This window comes from Anolis sagrei, chromosome 4 (assembly GCF_037176765.1).
Source record: "Anolis sagrei isolate rAnoSag1 chromosome 4, rAnoSag1.mat, whole genome shotgun sequence".
In the NCBI taxonomy this organism is placed as follows: Eukaryota; Metazoa; Chordata; class Lepidosauria; order Squamata; family Dactyloidae; genus Anolis; species Anolis sagrei.
Genome location: NC_090024.1, coordinates 62,514,658 through 62,538,326, shown reverse-complemented (window position 1 = coordinate 62,538,326; position 23,669 = coordinate 62,514,658). Strand labels below are relative to the sequence as shown.

Sequence of the window (23,669 nt, the reverse complement as noted above, 5' to 3'; positions counted from 1 at the left end):
CCTTTGTAATCAACAGATCTCCTACAGGTTTACTAGAAGACAGATACATTTTAACAAATGTGAACAGAAATAGTAGTATAGATGAAGTAAATAGTTGGATAAAGTAAATGAGAAGAACACTATTCCAAAAACACTAAATATTTTCATTTTGAATTTGAAGTGCCTCAGTAAGATATAAATATGAAAAGATTACATATTTGCTCTTTCCAACAGAGTAAAGCTAACAGTGCCTGGAATTATAGTGCAGTAGACTTGATCCCCGACCCTAGTATTCACAGAGAAATAAAGAGGTTCATTCATATAGCAGGAATAGATATCTTATGAAATCTCACTGGATGGTTTCCCCCCAGACACAATGGTATCCTGTGAGCCACCCAGTACTGTATTTTACAGTTGATTGAGGTAGATAAGAAATTATGTCTTAAAACAATTGCACATGCCTACAGTACGCGTGGCAGAACCAAGCTGTGGTGAGTCATTCTTTCAGTGCTGAAATTGCCGCTATCTGGGGGAAAGGCTTTGCTTTGAACAAAACATGTTTTAGCCAGCAGAGAGAGCTAACATTATAGAGCTATTGATTAGAACAGTAGCCTAAAAACAGATTTAATGTAATGATTTAGAAGAGAGGGCAATTGGCATTGTACTCTAAAACAACAACAAAATGGGATGAAGAATTCGATTGAACTGCTGCTTTTGGAAGTTCTTTTGAATATTATTTGGGAACAGTTTACTCTCAAATTTCAGTAGTTCTTTCCTACGTATATTCTTTGCTATAGGCACACTCTGTGGCAGCCTTAAAATATGAGAGAGACATATTTTGTTTTTAAGAAGCAATATGAAACTTTGATTAACCCCATATGTGAATCCAGGAGTAGGGAATTTGTTTCTGCTCAAGGCCTTATTCCCCCAAGGGGAATCTGTATGGGGCTGCATTAGGGAGGTGAAAGATATTTACAGCATTTCTCTTTTTCAGCAAGAAAGTCTGTTGTAACACAAGGAGACAATTTGATGAAAAATTGCCAGCTGCTGTGAAAGTTCTCAACTTGAGTGTGATACCTTGTCACCAAGCTTTTTGGAGATTTTTGTAGGTTGTGCAGGAACAGTTCTGAGTAGAACTGTTATCTTTTGTGAAGCAAAATGTATGCACGCAGGAAGCAGTGTCCAAAGCTTTATCTACAGAAGTCAAGGCACAGTCATAATCAAAACAAGATCCAGCTAGCATTAATTAGACAGAAATCATATTACTTGATTTATCCAGCTTGGCAAAGGGGTAATGGTGAAAAAGTACATTCCATGTGTATATTGTTCTCAAATCAATCAAATATTAAATTACTAAAAGGTCAGAATAGGATTTATCTGGCCATATTGCATGAATTATCCAGTGGTCAGTTTCTGATTACTACCCTATTGGCCAATATTTCTGCAAGAAAATCTAGTAAGCTTTGATAACAGGCCCATCTTTACTTTTCACAGAGCCAAGCTTATTTTGAGAATTCATGTATTATTTCTTTGATCTGTTAATTTCATTTAGCACAGGACTTGGTATTGCCAACAGTTATGCAAACCTGTTGTCACAATTAGAAAGAACATTACGTATAACAGATCTCAGAAAAACATTGATTTTCTATTTTCTTCATACTTCCGAGGTTAGGAAAATCCAGCATTTGTTGGCTGGATTCATAGGTGCTAAGAAAGGCCAATGGATAGTAGACACAGTTGCACTCACTTACCTGAATTATATCCCTAATATGATATCCTAAATGGTTTAAAAATATTGCAACATTTAAACAATAATGTAACTTGTTATGCTATGATAATATAATCTGAACACCTACTTGAACATATGGAGAGCATTATTTAGAATCTAGTTTTCATGGTCACATTGAAGATGTGATTCATGTAAACATCTTTAAAAGAAAAGACTTCAGATACATGTTGAGGGCTCTATGTGATTTTTACTCTTTAGAGCTTTTCAAACGTTAGTGTGTAGGCTACAGTGTGTAGGTGTGTTACACAAATATAACAATAAACCTCTTGAGTCTCTGTGAAATAGGCATGCATTTTTACACAGCAAGGATGCTAATTGGTATGGTACACTAGTGTATTCTACTTCTGTCGTATTCATGTATGCACATCACAGTCAAGGGATGTACGGATACTGCACAATATGCATAGTTGGGTTTAAAAACGCTGATTCCGCATCACTTGCAGTTTGTGGTCCCAACTGAAGTAATTCATTCAAGGACAATGCAAGAGTGAAGGACTGGTGCTGTTATTTTCATGTTTAATGTTAAAACTTCATAATTTGCACATACATATTTATTAAATTTAAGTTGAATTAACTCTAATGTGGTTTAACTTGTGGTTTGCTACTAAAACCGAATCTTACTAGCATGTCTAAAAAGTGTGTCAACAACATGAAATGTTTGGAAAGCTCTGCTCAAATCTTTGATAGAGGACTCTGTTAAGTCAGAAAATCACAAAGACCTGCTAGTAGTTTTTAGATAGCCCATTATGTGCATACAATGAATTAATGTGACATTTTCCCCATTGTCTCTCCATTTGGAATTTTGATATTTCATGTTCCAGAGATGGAGCAATGCCACAAAGAACGTTTTCATGGTAGCCATGAACCTTTAGAGTTGCTTTCATTTTACCTCTTTACTGCTAGTTTTTCAATGACAGATAAATACTGGCGTATCCTGGAAGACATTGGGCACTCTCTGAACTGCTCTTCTGAATACTGGAGTGTACCATATTTTGATATGGTATTCTGAGGACAAGGCTTCAAATTTCCCACTTGGTCATGGAAACCTGCTGGGTGACATTGTGCAAGCCGCACACTCACAGCTCCAGAAAACTCACCTTAGTGTCACCAAAACAATTTAAAGGCACACAACAACAATATATTTCCCAAATCTGAGACTTAAAGGCATAAAAAGGCATAAAAAGCCAGCAGTAATCTGTATAATTAAAAGCCATTTAAAACATATTCATTAAAAAAGCCAAGGATAAAAACCGGGAAGCTCATAAGAAGACCCCTTTCCTTGCAAAGCCGTCAGTTCATTAAAAGTTGTTGAAATTAAAAGATCTTCATCTGCCAACAGTGGACAATCAGGAGATAGTCTTGCCTCTAGCGCAGTGGTTCCTAACCTTTTTTTGACCATGGACCACTTTGACCAGGGGACAACTTGACCAGAGACCACTTTGACCAGGAGCCACTCTCCAACCAAAAGGGTTATGAATCAGTTTGGTCAACTTTAAATTCAGTTTGGTTATTTGGAGTGCTGATTCAGAAAATTGCATTGGATAGACCACATCAGCTTTAGTTTTTGATATAGAACATATGCCATCCAGTAGTCACCATCTGCTTGCCCACAGAAAACCATATTTAATAATCTAGAGCGACTGACCTTTTTTTAGACCTTGCGGCCCACCAGTGGGCTGTGGCCCACAGGTTGGGAACCACTACTCTAGTTCTGTAGACTGGGAGCAACTACTTAGAACACCCTTTTCCACATTCCTACAAAATGTACCTGTGGATAGGGTGGAATGCAGAGGGTGGCCTCTTGGGAGATGCATAGATTCACTTGTAAAGGTAGAATTCTTCATATAGCCTGGAGAGATATTTACAACTGTATAGGTCACAACAAGTACTTTTATATGTGTCCAGAAGCAGACATGTGGTTAGTGGAACTATTGTTCTAAAACCAATTGGTCTTTATAATCTTCTTCAGTTAAAACTACGGGTGCCACTGTTGGACCAGTTGAAGTTTCTGAACATTATTCAAATACTGCCAGGTGTAGAGCACCTTACAGTGATGCATGCCAGGTGTGCCCAATGCATGCATCAGTGTGATCAAATCAGATATATTTGGGTGCAGGACTGGGTGCAGAAAGCATGCTTCCTTTAGGAGAAAATGCTTCTAGAACATGGCCATAAGGCCCGAAAAACTGACAACCCATACTTCCTTTAACTGTGGAAATGTGCTCTTGGGCATCAGGGAAAACTGAAAATATTAAGCGTGAAGCTGGGATTATCTCCAAACTGTAAATCTGAGTCTTCAGAGGAGTGTAACCCCATCTAGCAAAGGCTGAATCCCTGTTCTCTGATCAGCTTTTGAACTGACCAGGCACATCTTTGTCTTCTTTGGATTAAGCTCAAATTTGTTTGACATCATTTTGTGGCACAGCAGACATTGATTTAGAACTAAAACAGCTTTCCTCTTTTCCTTTTTAGTTATTTCTGATATATTTTTGATTACATTTGATATATTGGTTTTATATGCTTCTGGAATTTTAAAGACCATTACAACTTGCTGGTGGCCATGTTCTCATGACGAAAAAAAAATTTCAACCAATGTCTCTAAGAATAGTTGTTGCTTTTTTCCTGATATCTTTCGTTTCAGATTCTGGAAAGTAATGATGAAATAGCTTTGCTTTTGTAGAGAACTCACTTATCTTATATAATTCTCATTAGGATGCAATCCAGAGTTTCTCTTCAGTTTCTCTTACTTCAGAAGAAAAGGCTCCTAGAATTTAACCGAATCAATCTTATTCTGGTGACTTTTCCCCCTCTAATAAAGGAAATACTCTTACAAAAGAATTCTACGGAAATAATTTCTCTTCAATTCATTTTGTTTAGAGTTTTCTTATACCAAGAAGGGATAATTCTCCAAAAAGATAATTATGACTCTGTGGCCCATTTAGTAGCAGAAAAAAAGGCAATAATTTGGTGCTTATCACTTTCCAGAGCTCTGAGCTAGTACCAGAGTTTGGGGGAAGAGCCTATCCCATTTTGAAAAGAAATGTCAGTTGTGGATACTGTTTTCAGTTGGTAAAGCTCTGTTACCCTATCCCAGTACAATGAATTGAGCTGAGGCCTTATTTTCCTGTTCAGGAAGATTATTACAATCTTGAATATCTCTCTTTCTATTTTTTAATCCTGCAATCAAAATTACATATTTTAAAGAATTTTTATGTATAGCAGTTCAGCTTCCAGAAAGTGTACTTATTATTAGTCTATAGATGTTTCCAGTGGCAAGTATTATTATTTATTTATTTATTTACTTCACATGTAGACCACTTTTCTCACCCCAGTGGGAGACTCAAAGTGGTTTCCAACATAATTTTGGCAACATTTAATTCTTCACATACAGAAATAGCAAATGAAATGGAAGTATTAGGATGTGAGATCCATTTCTCAGTTTACATTCATTTCCATAGTGGACAGCCCTCAAGGAAATTCTGACACTGTGAAAGGCATCTTGATATTATGCTTCATTGTCAGTGGAAATGAGTATTTATAAAATAACCATAGATAAACACCTCCAGTTATACCAGACCAAAGTCATATCTTTACTCTGAAGATACTAATCAGTTCTACATAGCTAAATCTTGTATCCATTCAAGGTGGGTGAATGTGTAACACATCATGTTTACAGAAAGTTAATCTTTAAAACAGTAACTTTCTGAAGTGGTTGTTTTCATACATTTATACGATTTCTTTGGATTATTCGTATTCAGTAACTTCTTCATTTGTTTCACATTTCATTTTACAGACAAACCTCCCACAAATAACCTGAGGGCCACATGATTTAGATATATATATATATCTCCTATCAATTATCTTCATGGAAACAAGCAAGGAGACAATGATATTTCAGCCATCTGTTTACGCTTGGTGAAGAAGAGGTCTGCGGTGAAAACATCATGAAAAGTAATGTATCTTCAACAGATGGTCAGAGATTCTTCTTCTTGTTGGTTGTAATCTGTACTTGTAACAACAAACCCATTCTACACTCAATATCTGCATATATTGTTTGCATTGACATTTTGAGGAGCATAGAGAAAGCTCTGAATGGCAATCCTTTAGAGCAGGGGTCCTCAAACTATGGCCCAAGGGCCGGATACGGCCCTCCAAGGTCATTTACCTGGCCCTCACTCAGGGTCAACCTAAGTCTGAAATGGCTTGAAAGCACACAACAACAACAACAATCCTATCTCATCAGCCAAAAGCAGACTCACACTTCTCATTGAAATACTAATAAGTTTATATTTGTTAAAATTGTTCTTTATTTTAATTATTGTATTGTTTTAAAGTGGGTTTTTTTGCAAATAAGATATGTGCAGTATGCATAGGAATTCATTCATGTTTTTTTCTTCAAATTATAATCCAGCCCTCCAACAGTTTGAGGGACTGTCACCTGCCCTCTGTTCAAAAAGTTTGATGACCCCTGCTTTAGGGGCTCAATTGGACTACTTCTAAAGTAACCAGAATTGCTCCAACTATTCCTTTCATCATACTAGAGAAAAAATCCACTTTCAATAAGGTTTCTGCCTCCTGCAGAATTCTGGGGTTTGTAGTTTAGCGAGGCTGTTAAAGGCTCCCTAAACTACAAACCCCAGAAATCTGCAGAAGGCAGAAACCAGATTTTATGTGGATTTTTTCTCTAGTGTGATGATGTACCAAGTCTTGTCTCAGATATATCATGTTAGTTCAGTATTCTGAATATCCCTGAATGTTCTAAATGTTCACTACCAGTCTTATGTGTTTTAGTAATCTAAAAGAAAGGCAAAATATTTACCCCTTTCTTTGCTGTATGGTGCCTTAAAACCTGAGTAACTTGAGATAATTAATGTACAGTTAAGTGCTTGTGGCATTGCTTTGTTAGGAATTTAAAGGACCTTTTGCTTACCAAATCATTAAATTCTCCCACCTCTCTTTGAAGAAAGAATTACTGAAGCTTCTAAATTTAGTGTACCAGAATATGACAATAAGGAGAATACCCACTCTCTGTGTATCTATGTAACATACCAGCATGAGATATAGAAGTCTCAAGAGCACTTTTCTCAGTAAGATCAGGACCATAAAGCAAATGCTTCTTTGTTTCTTGCTGCATTGCCTGAAGGGTCTTCTTAGAGCTGTGTTTCCCAACTTTTTTTTATTACTAGGGACCACTTGACCAGGGACCACTTGAACAGGGGCCACTTCAACAGGGACCACTTTGACCAGTGACCATTCTCCAACATTAGTTATCAAAAGGGTTACGAATCAGTTTTTGGTCAACTTTAGATTTGGTTTGGTTATATGGGGCGCTGATTCAGAAAATTGCATTGGAGAGACCATATCAGCTCTAGTTTCTGATATAGAACATATGCCATCCAGTTGTCATCATCTGCTCGCCCACAGAAAACCATATTTAATTATCTAGAGCTGATGTGGTAGTATTAATCTTTTGTGGGTAGTCACTCTCCCCTCCCTGTTTCCTCGACACTATGAGGGTTTCATAAGATCAGTCGCTCTCGTTGCTGCACAGTTTCAAGACAACGGTGTAGTAATGGTGAAGCCACGGACCATATTTTCATTCTTGCAGACCACTGGTTATCCACGGACCACAGATTGGAAGCCACTGTCTTACAGCAAGCTATGCAGTGGGAAAGCAATGAGCATGAGTAGCATGAGACATTACAGAAAATCTAGGTTATTTCTTATAACTTTAAATTTCTGATTATCTACATCACAGTGATATGGTTCTTTCATATTTTGATATGTAATATTTGCTGTTTCTTTTTAGTATCCATATTTGTATGCAATCATAACACATGATTGTGTTATTGGTATTGGTACTATGCGAATTGCTGAATTGAATTGAAGTGAATGGAGAAGGTCTGTGCTGAAACGACTGTTGTTTTCTTAATGAGCTGTTTAGAAAGTATTTTTATGTGCATTTCTTTCAGATACTTTCCTATCCATGTCCTGTCATGTGTAAAAAAGGAGAACACATTAATTTTTTGAACTGTGTTTGTTTTAAATAAACAATATAGTGTTTGCAAACAATTATTATTATTATTATTATTGTTGTTGTTGTTGTTGTTGTTTTAATCGTGGCGGCTTATAAGGGGACAGGCCCAATAAAATACAGATTAAAACACACACAATCAAATAACAAAGACAAAATAAAATCAACCTTGACATCAGAGAAACATTAGAGTTGCTTGAACCTTTTTACCCATGAGGGTGTAATTTGTACTTCTACAAAGAAACACATTTAATTAGAAAAATGATGAGTATTACCATTAAGATCCAGATCATTGCATAGTTTCCATTCCTTATACATTGGCTAGTATAAGAATGGTCTACCTACATGAGGCTCTGTTTCAGAGTTGCAGCTTATGAGCTCAATGAGACTGAGCCTCAGCTACACATACCACTTAATCCATTGTGAGTCTGGAGCAGAAATGCTTTGGATTGGTCCCAGAGGCATCCACATACCTCGGCCTGAGCATGGTCCAACTGTACATTTGGCCAGATCAGTAGGCCAGACGTTGTATCACAATCAGGGAATATGTGTCCTCCAAGTGCATTACAATATTTTACGACAGCATAAATATTTTAAAATATGATCTTACCAAATACAACATTTTAAACACTAAAACCACATAATTGAAATGATGTATTGGAATATGTTGCTGTTAAGTAGTTCACCTTGGGAGTTTATCATGGTTTTACAGACCCAAAATTATCTTTTCTTGCTCCCATTTTTAAAATGGTGGCACTACATTATTTTCAATCAAGGCATTCAGATCCTTTGTACTAAATTGTTTTTAATTCAGATGTTCTTAACCATTGTTTAGAAAACTGCATTGCATCATAAACCAGACACAATCTGATTTTGGATCTAACAGTAGGCTGCACTTTTTATTACAATGAAGTTAGCAATACATATCCCTATCTTGCTTTTAAAGGCGAAAAAGACATTCAGCAATTAATTTTTTTTCACTCTTTATGTTTGACAAAACATCTGCCCTTTTACTCTAGCCGTTCACCGGTGGGCTGTAATTTCCCAACTTTGAGAGTCTTCTTTTAAGACTGATTGGACGTTAGTCTGCAATCAAAATGAGCTATTTTTGCTTCTGTACTTGTTCTCTTTCTAACTTTTTTTAAAAACACACTTTCTTTTCTTTATTAGTTTTCTTCCAAATAGTTCTGCAAGGTTAATATAGCCTTAATTTAATATAGCAGTAGTTGCTAACAGATTATGATAGCATGTTAAAATTTCTGCAACATTTATTTTGTCATCGGTAAGGAATTCTTTTTAGTATAATCATAGGGACCTAATTAGTTTGGAAAATAGTGACCCGTTGAACTCTTATTGTTTTTTTGTCATCCTTAAGTACAAGTGCACATTGAAATCAATGCAGTTAGAATTACCTTTTGCTTTCTAAATTGCACAATATAGCTTTGTGGCTAAATGTTTGGCGAGAAATGTGGAGGTAGAAATAATAGGCGTGAAAAGAAAGGATTTCAAAAGTGCAGCAGAATATACTTCCACAGATATTTATAGAATGACACAATTACATCCAGTGCTTAGATCTATCAGTAATCTGAAAACAAGAATAGCTTCATGAAGGTCTCAACTGGGAGAGGATCAGTACATTGACTTTGTATTTAAAGCAAGCAGTGCTCTTCATGCCATGTCTAGAGTATAAGCCAAGAAGGGATTTTTGCAGCTCATGTGGGTAGAAATCTGACTTACCAAAAGCATTATCTTAGCAGGACACTTTCATAACCATTGCAAATTGACCTTTTTGGCAGACATTATTCGTGTTTTCTTTTCAGTATCAGAATTAAAAAATGACTTGTGGTGTGTTACGTTCATTTTGAAGAATATAATAAAAATTGGGGAGGAAAATGCACATCACTGTATAACTGAGCAATGTAATCTGAAAGTGTCACTTTGGATTCTTTACTCATTTGCTTGGGTTTTAAATTTGTGCAAATAGTGAGGGGCATAATTAACCAATGTCATTTTTTGAAATAAACAGTTGAAGTTCACAAATGTAATTAGAGTGCCAATGCATTTTAGCTGGGAATGTTAAGAAGTTTTATAATTGGCTCCCTGTCAGCTCATTGCTCTCTTAATGGGATAAGGCCCTTCCTTAGTATTGGCTGCAAATTGATAGCAACAGATAATTCTCATGAACATAAAAAGATAAATATGCCATAATATATTTATTTATAGTGGAATATCTCCATCTTCTCTTTCTTAATACACTACTCATGTATCAAGCAGTGGTTACTCATGTCGTGATCCCTTAATACAGTTCCCCATGTTGTGGTGACCCCCAACCATAAAATTATTTTTGATGCTACTTCAAAACTGTAATTTTGCTACTGTTATGAATTGTAATGTAAATATCTGATATGCAGGATTTATTTTCATTTACTTCACCAAATTTGGCACAAATACACAATATGCCCAAATTTGAATACTGGTGGGGTTGGGGAGGGGATCAATTTTGTTACTTGGGAATTGTGGTTGCTGGGATTTATACTTCAGCTACAATCAAAGAGCACCCTGAACCCCACCAAAGATAGAATTGGGCCAAGCTTCCCACACAGAACTCCCATGGTCAAAAGGAATTGCAGTGTTTTCTGATGTTCTTTGGTGACCCTTCTGACATCCCCTCGTGGCCCCCGGGGTCCTGACCCCCAGGTTGAGAAACACTGTCATAAAGTAAAATACAATAAGGTAACTACCACAATAAAACATTTATGCTCAAGCAAAAGTAAGCAAGTATTTTCTGGTTTTAGAAGCATGCACATCTAAGTGACTCCCAGAGGATTTTTTTTAAAAACACTCCAAATACATTGATAAGGAAATTAAAATGCATGGCACTCTCTTTCGATTATGTTTTGATTGTTAGGACCATGGATACATAACAGGTATATTAGCTATTATGGAAGGGTATTTTTATTGGATATCACATAGCAATGATTCTTTTTTTAAAAATAAATAGCAGTCCTTGGGTGGTGTTATATGGGAACCAAAGTGCTGAGACAAGAAGTGAAACCCTTCTGAATTAAGGGTTAAACCCAAAGTGTTATTAGTATGTTAAGTGTACATTTTTTGAAAGAAAAATAACAGTTTGTGTCTATATGTTCAAGTTTTTGAAGCTTCAGTGAAACTTTAGAAGTCATAGCCACCAAGTAATCTATCACTAGATTTGATTGAAAACCACTTCATAGGAAAATTCATAGGAAAATTATTACTGTGTTTAATCTAATAATGTGAACTTGCCCGGGCAATACATTCTTAGGGAGAGAAGGTGAGACGATGAGAGGTTTGCATCTTATATTGAGAGTTGATTGTATTTGAACTACTTGTGTGAGAAGATCTGCCTTTATAAATCCACACACATCTTTCTTGACAATGCCAAGACACCATGCAAGAACTATGGGTTGTGGAATTACAGAAAAAAAAAAACAAATCTTATTTCCCCTCCATTAGCAGCACATGTTAGTGTGAAGACCTATTATGGTATTTCATGATGAGGACATACTGTAGATTTCCAGATGAAAGCCAGTCACGACATGGATTTACTTGATGTGCCTTGTCTTGGCACATTTCTTCCTTTCGCCCTGTATTCATTCCTCTTAAAAATACATGGCACTATTGGTAACAGCTGACCTCCAGTTACAACGCTTGAGTGCCAGGGCTTTCCAGTTCTCTGTGTTTATACTACATTTTATAAGTTAGCTGTAAGCCTATCTTTAAATCTCTTGTTATCCAATATTCTGGATTTTTTTTTGTTCTTGAGTTGAGAATAAAGTAATTGCTTTGGGAGACTGTGATTGGATGTTCGGACAACAAAGCCAGTTTAGTGAAGTTGAGGGGATCAAAAGGGTAATTATAATGAACTGCTTTGGAGAGATTATTTTATTAGATTGGTTTGGTTTGAATCCAGTTATAAGCCCATGGTGTGCACAATATACTCACATTATGTAAATATCCATGTGTGTGTGTTCTAAGCAAATATTAGAGATTTTTTCCCCTATGTGTTTGAAACACAGTTTGAATCTTAGATATCAGTAGACAAGTGATGGAATTTTTCAAACAAATCTGTCCTAGAAAGACATTTTTAGCCATCTCATTTTCTTTAGATGAGAGATTTGTTCTGAAAACAACCTCAGAGACCTGTAACCTGGCCACCCTAGTGACCTGGGCACAGCATTTGTGAAAACATACCTTCTCTTAATTGTGGCTGTAATGAGCAAGAATATCTTCATTTGAGATTAAACTCAGATTGGAACATGAGTTTTATACTGTAATGTATAACAAACAGAAAGCTAGCTTGTATGGTTAATGGTTTTACCTGCAGTAATGTTTTGGGAAATCGCTAAATATTATATTAATTCTAATTAGTGTGGGCAGGGATTATAGTGGATTTAGGGTCAACACAAGCATGTTTACAAAGAGCATATTTTCTAGTCAAGTAACAAGACATTTTGGCAAAAGATTTCAAATACTTTAAAGGATCTCATCTGTCCACTAAATATCATGTTAATAGTAATTTGGCCACCCTTTTCTGTCCTTTGTAGTAAGCAGCCAGAATTCTAAGTGAGTGTGGAAGTAGCAAAGGGTTTATGATAATTCCATAAGCAGAGAAGTGTCTCTGCAAGAGAGAGATAAACAGCAAGTAATCCTCATAATTCCCTACTGATAGCCTATCCATCTCTGGTATAAATTAGAAAGCCTAGAGATTAGAAAAGCTAGGCTGGGTGTAGCTCACAGCATTAATCACAGTATTAGGTCAGCAGTCTCCTGAAATGCTGTGTCTTTGCAGCCTGTATTTTACTACAAGCTAAAATTGAGTTATACAGCTTACAAATAAAGGTTAGTGGATAGACTGATTGATCGTAATGTGGTCCATTGTAGAAATCTTGTTTCATTCCATTCAGGTTCTTCTTCCCAGAAGTCTTGCATACTTTATCATACACTGTAAATAATAATTCACTTTGGCCAAAAAGCTTGTTGTTCTGTTGTTCTGATGCTTTCACATTTGAGTTGCTATAGTAATCTAACATGTCTATTAATCTTTGCTTTGAGCAAAGATAGGTATTTGAGTACTGAAACCTGGTTGCGTATATTAGAAGCATTTTACAACATAGATTTCTTTCCTTCCTCGAGTCAGGAGTTTGGGATGCATATGCCTACACATGCACACCTAACACACAAAATATTTCATAGTAATTTTTATTTATTTCAGTACTGTCCAGGCATTATGCTTTCTGCATGAAAGCTGGCATGGGCTAATGGTTTGAGCATTGGACTACAACCCTAGAGGCCAGGATTCAGATCCTTGCTCAACCATCAAAACCCATTGTGGGTTGTCTTGGGCAAGTCATACTGTATGAGCCTCATAGAAACAAATCATCACAAGACAATCCTGTGATAAATTCACTTTAGGATTACCACAAGTTGTAAAAGACCTGAAGGCTCATAAGAATAACAATAACAATCACAGCAGCAGTTCTGTGAGTTTGCTTTAGGAAATTGTATGGTTAGAGATACAAATTATTAAAACCTCCTCGGTTTCTGCAATTCTCATGTGGTGAATCACCACCTCACTTGCTGTAAATATCAAATAAGCCATTATTGTCAGTTTGTCCAGATGATAAGACATATGGAAGATATTTTTACTATTCCTAGGAGATCTACTAGTATGTCCGGGAAAAGTCTTCACTGATGAGATAATTCTTCATTATATAGGAATATAGGGTACTAAATAGAACATAACACTTTTATTGATGCTAAAAAAATTAACACATGGTAAGAAACATTTTGGAAAGTGGAAGAAAGAAAAGCAATGCAACCACCCAAGGGAGTCACTGTAAAAGCAGTAGTCTGAAATATCCAGGCATATTGCCAGCAGCTTTCGTAAGTTGAGTTAATCAACACTTTGATGTTTCTTGCCAATCCATACTGCAGTATAATACTTCCTGCGCTTCTAAAAAGTCTGCTTTTGGTGCCTTAATCCTCTAAATGTTGTACATTTTCTAAAGCATTGTTTACACATGTTCAAAGAATGTCCCTGCATCTTTGGAAGACACACTCTTATTATTCAATTTGCTGGCGCTAATAATTTTGTACTGACAATTTTAATTGTACTAAAATTTGTTATGTTAGTGCAAAAGGGCTGGTACAGAGGGATCAGCTTAAGGACACAGATGTTCTTGTTTTAACATACAAAATATTTTCTATCCCTGATCTGTAAAACACCAACTAAAAGAGCCACTATTAGTGAAACTTTCATTTGCTTATGATGTATTCATACAATAGTTATACCAAGCAAGTAAGTTATGGATTTGTTTGTTGGGTTTAAATAAGCAACAGGTCACCATAATTTATTTACAGTACATATTTACACTTTTGTAGATGATAGATGAATTATCCACCAGAAACTCGGGAAGGAAGTTAATATACCTCCCCTACTCTACCTCAGTGGTTCTCAACCTGTGTCCCCAGGTGTTTTGGCCTACAACTCTCAGAAATCCTAGCCAGTTCACTAACTTTTAGGATTTCTGGGAGTTGAAGGCCAAAACATCTGGAGAACCACACGTTGAGAACCACTGCTCTATCTGATCATGTGAAAAATATTCCTACTTACTCAACTGCTTTCTCCTTAGCTTTTCCATCAGCATTTCCTGAGAGCCATGGTTTTATTTCTTGTGTATCCTCAACACTGAATGTTTGTATTGCTGCCACTTTCTTCCTGATCACCATGTGCATCATATGTAAGTGTGGTGTGTGGATGTCATAGCTACCTAACACTGTTTTTACTGCCTTGTGCATCATGGCAGACAAGGAGACAACCATGGAGTCAGTTACTCTGTTTCATCTTGTTCAGTGGTTCTCAACCTGTGGGTCCACAGATGTTTTGGCCTTCAACTCACAGAAATCCTAACAGCTGGTAAAGTGACTGGGATTTCTGGGAGTTGTCGGCCACAACACCTGGGGACCCACAGGTTAAGAACCACTGATTTTGTGCTTGACTGTTGTCAGCTCATTGAAGCTCAGAGCCTAAAACTCAAATAACAGTGTCTGTTCAGCAAGAGACAGATCCCAGCACTAAAAACTCAATAAATTTAAACATTTATTTCTGCTGCCTGGTGTTACAAGTCTGCTGCTACAGAAAAGTACTCTCCACACATAAGATGAGTCATGTTGACTCAACATAATCATGCTATTTTTAGCTCCTCTCTATCATAAGAATTTGGCTCCCATGTTACAATATACTCTAGCAATCTTGACAGTAGGGCTGGCTTTGCAAGTACTGGGAAACTGTTTGTAGGATTGTAATATGGTTTAAGAATAGTGATAACAAAAAACTCTCTTTATCTTGCCCTCCAAATTAGGTGAAAGAGATCACAAAACTGGGATAAGAGGAGGAGAAAATTTCTATCCAAACAATTATGCAAGGTTTAGTTCTGGTACTGAAAAAAGAAACTATAACCCATGTGGTCTGCAATTTTGATATTAGTTTATTGACATTAGAGTTTGAGCACAGTCAGTCTTTACCAGTAAGGAGCTAGTATTTATGCCATATTGCTCTATTAGAATTTTCCTTCTTGAGACCAGCTAGTGTTAAGATCCAGTCAGTGTGTCTTTTTCTGACTCACTGACTGAGATCTTGACTCAATCCAATATCAGATATCTCAAGACTAGGACTCTATCTGTGGTAGTATTTGTAAGGTACTGTATTTTAAGAGAAAGAGGGTTCATCGTTTGCATATGTCTACCTGGTATGATGCTGGATGAGGAGGTACGATTTAACATAAGGACTTACCTATTTTTAGCCAAAGTATTAAACCATGCCTGATTCTACATGACATTTAATTTAGTATTTGCTAAACATCAGGGCATGAAGATTTTCCAGCAGGTTTCGTGTGTCTATATACATATCAACCAAGTGTCCTAAAATGTCAGGAACACTCCTGATTAAGCTTCTTGTCACCCATTTTAAAGGGAACTTTTAAAATGTCAGTTTTTTCCCTCCCACTCCCCCCCCCTTCTCCTCAGCATATCTTCCAGCCTGTTAACCAAAGTAGATGTGCATTTAAATAACTTAGGCCAAATCTACACTGCCATATAATGTAGTTTCAGAACGCAGCTTCATTATACGGCAGTGTAGATGGGGCTTCAGTAGGAGGGAAGAAAAGCACCAACTGCTCCACTATTTATTTTTTTTACCATTTTCCATCTTCACCACATATCAGTGTTTGGTCACATGTGTCGAAGAGTATATATAGGTTGAGTATCTTCTCAGAAATGCTTTGGAGCTGAAGAGTTTTGGATTTTAGAATATTTGCTTAAACATAATGAGATATCTTGGAAATAGAACCCAAATCCAAACACAAAATTGAGTTGTGTTTCATGCGCACCTTATACACATAGCCTTCATATAATTTTCTACACAATATTTTAAATATTTTTGCATGAAATAAATCCCATGTGCACTGAAGCACCAGAAAGCCAAGACATCACAATCCCAGGGTGGATCCAGACAGGCCTTTATCCCAGGAGAATCCACACTTAAAAAACATGGATTTTCTGGGGGCCTGTTCACACACACCCCAGAAAGCATGCACTGGAGGTCCTACCCCCGGACCCCTCCCCCTGCTCTCCTGGTGCATCATTTCTACACACCAGGAGAGCTGCTTGAAGCTTGTAATGCATGCTGGGTAAGTTTTCATTACTTTTGCTAAGTGGTCTGGGGGCTGGGGAGGGGAGGGGGTGGGTATTCCCACAGTTTATTATTATTATTATTATTATTATTATTATTATTATTATTATTTAGCCTGGTAAACTGTGGGAATGGCGTCTAGAGTGTAGTCCAGACACCGAAAGGAGTGGGTTTATCCCGCGCCTTCCAAGAAGGCATGGAATGAACCCACTATTTAATTAATTTGCTACAAACCAGGGTTTTCCTGGTTTGTAGTGACTTAATTCGGGACTGTCCAGAACATTGGCTGGACAGCCCCTCCTTTACTGCGGTAGATAACACAATAAAGGTGCTATCTGAAAGGGCCCCCAGCTACCCATGTGGACAACTTTGGATTTTCAAGCGTCTTGGATTTCGAATAAGGAATGTTAAAACTGTATACAGAGTAGGAAAATAAAGTAACAGCTGCTGAATATCTGATATACTAGAGCAATTGCCATCAGACCTTATTGTGCCTTCTTCAAAGGAATTTATTGTTCCATCGCAGACACAGAGAATGAGAAATTAAGTCTACTCATCTATGAGAATGAGTTAGTAGGGAAAGTGGCGTCATGTTTCCTTGCTGGTGAGGTGTGAATTCTGTGAATGCTCCTCCTGTTTTTGTTTACAAAGAAAATAAAAGCAATAGTTGAAGTGCCAAACTAGATTTTTTTTCTTTCAAGGTGCTAATCTTCACTGTGCAGGAATTGTTATATAAGGGTCTTTTCAAAGTAATCCTTAACCTGTACTCTGATCCAAACAGACTCACTTCATTCTGTGTCATGTATAGAGCCAACCAAAGAGCATAAGCAAAGCTAATGGTGGTAGAAGGTGGAGCAATTGGCATTTTATTAATATTGCTGGACTGGATATGTAAATTCTTGGCCATTAATAATAATATATAGTGTATAACTTCAATGTATTGGGCTTTAGATACATTGGATTGTTCTGTGGCTGGCAATTCTGGGAGGATATAACTTACATTTATAAATTATACCTCATCAAAACTCTAAATTTAATGAAATTGGACAGGGCATGAGTAAGCATGTGATTAGATCACTAATAATGAACTTTCATTGTTTTTAGAATATAAATCTACTAGAGATAGGCACTAAATAATTAAATCAATTAAGATTTCAAGTAAGCTGAAGATTTTCTGACACAAAAACTTAAGATAGAGTGAGTGACTAAAGTTGAAATATTATCATTATCTTCATATAGAATTAAGTTTTTTACATTTGTCAGCTTTATTTAAATTTTAAATAGGAATTTAACATAAATATAATTGTATTGAGTTAGATTTTTAGCTGATTAAAATTCTGTCTCTAATTTAACTATCTCTACAACCTTCCATTTACGTATATTTGTCCCAGTTATTAGTTGCAACTGCTTATTAAATCAATTGCTATATAATAGGTCAATGCTTACTTAAATCCTGTTGATGCATTGGGTTTACTCTGTTTGTGACTCACAATTGAATTTAGGCCAATATTTTAATTTTTTCACCCTAATTTATTATTATTGTTATTACAATTCATCACGGGGTCTTTTAAAACTGAGAGCTGGAGAATTTTTATTGGAGCTGCTGAGCTGTAATTTAACTCCTAGTGCGTTAGTAATGTTAACAGTTTCATGTTGGCAGATGGTTCCACAAACAAAGAAATCCTTGCATTTATATTTTCCCAAGGCAGACTGAGAACATATGGTGGCCTCCCAGGATGACCTGTGGTCACATCAAGATATTGTGAGATTGCATACGTTGTGTTTTAGGGCTGAGGGTAGTTCTGATGTGAATTGAATAGAAGTTGGACTCCAGCAGGGCAGTGAATTCTTTTCTCCCAGGTGGGCTTTTTGAAATGTTTTCAAGAACTGCTGAGATAGCAGGGGGGAAAAAATAAATGTGCAAGTTAGCTTCATGATGCTCACACGTTTGACGAACACACTTAGCAGTATAAGCTGAGCTGTGATTCAACAGGTAGTCTCATCTCACATAATAATGATAATGATGATGATGATGATTATTATTATTATTATCCAATACATCACACAGTCCTAGACACTTGGGAAGTGTCTGACATGTGATCCAATACAACAGCCAGCAAAGTGATCTTGTCTTCTGAGAAAGGTATATTTGTAAGGGAGGAGCTTGTAGGGGACGGGACAGTGGAGTCAGGTCTTCAGTAAGCTGGGGGAAGTGCAATATGAGGACAACATTGTGGAAAAAACAACAGGAAAGAAATATACATCAGACTCATTTGCCTTGTACTTGAATTACAAGCAGCTTGGGAAGACAGAATATTTAAGCCACTTAATTCCCAGTCAAATGTGTACCCTCAAAAATAACATAGATCTAACAGTGAAATGCCTTTATTCACTAGGGCAGTTATCAGTATTCTTAGTAAAAAAAGTTATGACCCGTCTTAGTTTAGATCAGTGGTTCTCAACCTGTGGGTTCCCAGATGTTTCAACTCCCAGAAATCCTAACAGCTGGTAAATCGGATGGGGTTTCTGGGAGTTGTAGGCCAAAGCACCTGGGGACCCACTGGTTGGGAACCACTGCTTTAGATCGTGTGCTTAAGTGCTCTGTCTAGTGTACTCTCTTTGCACTTACGTAATGAAATAAATAATATCAAAGATGTTGTATTGGGAAAGAGGAAGCTCTGGCCTAATTTAGCTCATGCATTTTCCAAATCCATCCTATCAGGGATGTTCTTTTCCAAACCCAATCCTCCTTTAGCTCCAGGCCCTTAGGACTGCTTCCATTGCACTCATTGCCTGAATAGTGCATATTCTAACTCTCCTTTTCTGTATTATTTTGTTCATTTATTATCACCACAGTGGTGTGTGGGGAGGGGGGGGGGTTAAATTGGATGAGGACCATCCACTGTACTATCGCCAATCTTCCGTTGGAAATAATAGTAGGGGTCTTTGCTCACAAAGAGTCCTTGCTGATGGAGGAAGTGGGTGAAGGTTCATCAGAGCCAAGTGCTAGTACAGTAGAGTCTCGCTTATCCAACCTAAATGGGCTGGCAGAACGTTGGATAAGTGAAAATGTTGCATAATAAGGAGGGATTAAGGAAAAGTCATTAAATGTTAAATTACATTATGATTTTACGAATTAAGCACCAAAACATCATGTTTTACAACAAATTGACAGAAAAAGCAGTTCAATACATGGTAACATTTATTTATTTATGTATTTATTTATTTACAGTATTTATATTCTGCCCTTCCGACACCACAGGGGACTCAGGGTGGATTACAATGCACATATACATGGCAAACCTTTCAATGACATTAAACATACAACATATATAGACAGACACAGAGGCAATTTAACATTCCAGCTTTCCGGCTTCATGAGGGTATGCTCGATTCCAACCACAGGGGGAGCGGCCGCTTCACCGTCCAGTTGTGACACCGAGTCCTTGATGGAGTACTTCCTCATTCTTACATGCTGCTGGAAGGTTTTAGGATGTCTTAAATTAGTTAAATTAGCCTCCCCATATAAAGCAGTACCTACATTTCCTACTTGACAGATGGAACTGTCTTTTGGGCTGCATAGGTCACCAGTAAGCTAGACTATTAATGGTCGGGAGCTCACTCCGACCCAAGCTGGCTTCGAACTCATGACTTCTCGGTCAGTAGTGATTTAATGCAACTGGCTACTAATTAGCTGTGCCACAGCCTGGTCCTAATTACTGTATTTACGAATTTAGCACCAAAACATCGCAATGTATTGAAACAGCTGTGGATCCGGGTGGGAGGCAGACCGTATTGGATAATACAGAACATTGGGTGAGTGAAGGTTGGATAAGCAAAACTCTATTGTAGCATTAATGCACTGTTTTTTCTGGTGGGAAAATGAAACAAAGTGGGTGAAACGTCCTTCTTTACTCACTTCTTGCTTCTCCTTGCATGGTGAATGCAAGACCAGAACAAAAATGGATCCTTGAGGAATCTCTGACATAAAGAAGTGTGGCCATGCCCAGGCATCCCCCAGCCTGTGTGGCTGCGATCAGAGAAACAAGGATCCAGTTACGTATCCCAGTCTGGTTTGCAAGATATGAACATATGAACTGAAAGAGAGAGAGGGAGAGAGTTAGAGAGATAATTGTATGCTATTTACCCTCTCAGCTGATTTATATTCCTTGTGGTCTTCCTGTAGGATGATATAATATAAATGGGTGTTGAGCTCTGCTATGCGATATACTGTCATGGCAACATGGATGAGTAGCTGTCAATTAACATTTTAACCCTCTTCAACTGAAGTCAGTGGGAAGGAAATGTTTGCATAGTGTCTGGAATTGGTATGAAATTGCACTGCTTGGTGTGCAGTGGATGATGGTATTAATAGAAGAATATGGCATATTCCTCCTCTGGTGAACTGATGATTCAGCCCCATTTCAGCCTTTTTCCTGGTACATTTGGGGCATGCCTCCACTGTATTTGAGAATCTCTAGACTAAGTATTTAATTTGAAAATATTGTTGTTTTCAGTACATGATTATTCTTGAAGTTTTTCATTATTCCTGTGAGTTTTTGATGTGAAAGTAAGTGATTAAAAATAAACATAATATAATCCAGTATTTACCTTTTTAATCACTTAACAGCAATTGAAAACAGGATTTGAAACAAACGGACTTCAGTTTTGATGGTCACTGGCATTTTCTGGGGTGAATATCTTCATGTCTTCCTAGGTGCATTTCCATGTGGTTGTTTTGGGATAAAAGGATTTTCAATGTTCAGATTTTTATTTTTTATTTCTCAGGATACAAAGGAACAGTAACATGTTTTAGGTCTTTTCACTTTAGTGTGTTGTTATTGCTGTTGTTAAAATATGCCTGTTTAAGAAATCTGAAATACCTGTGGTCACAGAACACGTATAGATAATATAAAATGGGCTGTAATAAATGTGCAGGCTGTTTAAAAAAAGCATTACAGAATTTCAGCACAAGCTGCTATAGAAAAAAGCCAACGATTTTGCTTTCTCTAAAAGAGAAACCGCACCATTATCACTATGAATAATCTCTTATATGAAAATATATTAACTCTCTGGTTCCCTAAACAAAGAATTAAAAATAGGGACATTTTATAGCATGGGGGGGGATACATTTTTCCACCATAGTAACAGATCAAATTAGTAACTCGTAGGAATCGAATAACAACCTCAGAATGCTAGAAAAGAAGCCACTGCTGCTCAGGACCCTTCCACATAGCCATATAACCCAGAATATCAAGGCAGATAATCCACAATATCTGCTTTGAACTGGATTATCTAGGTCCACACTGCCATATAATGGAAGCATGCCAGAGATTATCCAGTTCTTTCTTTACTTTCTTGAACAAATCTGTGTAAGAAAACAGACATGCATGAAGCAGCCAATAGCTACCCATCTTGCTGAGAGAGTCATTTTGCCTTGCTTAAATGGAAAGTAAGCAAACACATTCCTATTATTTTGTTTTAATTTTTTTGGTTAGCAACTTTTGCCCTGCTTTCTATTTTGTTTCTTTGCTGTTAGGTGACAACTTTTAAATTTTGTTTTGGTATATAAATTGTTTTATTTCATGTTTCATCTTGATTGTTGATTGTTTTTGGCATTGAATGTTTGCCATTTCTGTTACACAGTACTTTGGAAACTGCCCTTTGGGGAGAGAGGTTGGGTTTAATAAATAAAGTGTTGTTATTATAGTAGAGTCTCACTTATCCAACCTTCGTCCATCTAATGTTCTGTATTATCCAACATAGTCTGTCTCCCACCCAGATCCACAACTGTTTCAATACATTATGATATTTTGGTACTGAATTTGTAAATACAGTAATTTCTACATAACGTTACCGTGTATTGAACTGCTTTTTCTGGGATTTAAACACCCAGTTGTAGTGATATAGCCTGCAGTCCTATGCACATTTACAGTACAATCCTAACTCAAAAATGTCTGCCTGTAGAGATAGAGAATAGGTAAACACCTAGTATGTGAGCAGAAATGCCCTTTTCTGTTCTGAGATCTATTAAGGACAAGCTGCCAGGAAAGGAGATTCCACCTGAACATTAGGAAGAACTTCCTCACTGTGAGAGCTGTTCAGCAGTAGAACTCTCTGCCCCGGAGTGTAGTAGAGGCTCCTTCTCCTGAGGCCTTTAAACAGAGCCGGGATGGCCATCTGTTGGGGGTGCTTTGAATGTGATTTTCCTGCTTCTTAGCAGAGGGTTGGACTGGATGGCCCACAAGGTCTCTTTCAACTCTAGGATTCTAGGATTCTATTAATGTTCTTCTGGCCAATATCTGTTGGTAGAAAATTAGAGGTCAGGGTGGAGAAAGGATAAGGTGGGATGAGGAATCCTAAAATATTGTTGAATCAAAAAAATTCCCACAGTACCTGCACAGATTTTGTCCGTGGTGGTGATGATAATCCTCAATAATTGCCAGTATCCTTTGGTTTGGATTCAGCACAGATTCAACAGACCTAGTGTTGATGGAACTGGCCTTTGGCTGCCTGCACCAAACAGGGTTATGGTATTTCATGTAAGTTTATACCATTGAAATTCAAACTTGTTTTTAAACAGGATACAAAATTGGGATTGAGTGGTCATTCATTCTACACAAGAGAAAGCCTGTAAGTGATGTGAAAAATAACTCTCAGGAAAAAGATTATCTCTCCCTTTTCGATATACCGAAGGAAAATTCTCCATAACTCAATAAATATAAATTACTCAGGAAAGAATGCTTCTAGAACATACAGCACGAAAAACCTACAACACCCCAGTGATTCCCTTGAAAGCCTTCGACAATAAGTTACTCCAAAAATGTTTATGTGAAACAGCACAGGATGCTTTATTTTAGCAGACACAGAAATATAAACATTGATGCAAGGGAATTGTTTCCCTCCTAAACCAGAAAATAGTGTTGCCCTAATTTGATATATACATTTCATGCACGTTGGTGAAAACAAGGGGATGATTTTGGTTTCTGAGTGCCATAACATGGGAGGTGTACAAAGCGTGAAGATTTGGTTTTCTAAATTTTGATTTGGTTTGGGTACAAAGTAGAACTGAACTCAACTGGCCTGAAAAAGATAAGGGCAACAACTAAAGTACACAACTGAACACTAACCAAATAGCC

The 23,669-nt window shown here is 37.1% G+C and overlaps 1 protein-coding gene across 4 annotated transcripts in view; it reads left to right on the top strand.

The window, feature by feature from the left end:
* DLGAP1 (DLG associated protein 1) overlaps positions 1–23,669 on the top strand; it is a 360,663-nt gene that overhangs the window by 67,257 nt on the left and 269,737 nt on the right. For 2 of the 4 annotated variants that reach the window (XM_060775115.2, XM_060775112.2), the window contains exon 2: positions 5,562–5,719. The exons of 1 other annotated variant lie outside the window; for it this stretch is intronic. The gene's annotated coding sequence lies outside the window, so the exon portion shown is untranslated. Of the gene's footprint in view, positions 1–5,561; positions 5,741–23,669 lie in introns of all 4 variants that reach the window. One more of the 4 variants, XM_060775113.2, reaches the window with a different exon arrangement.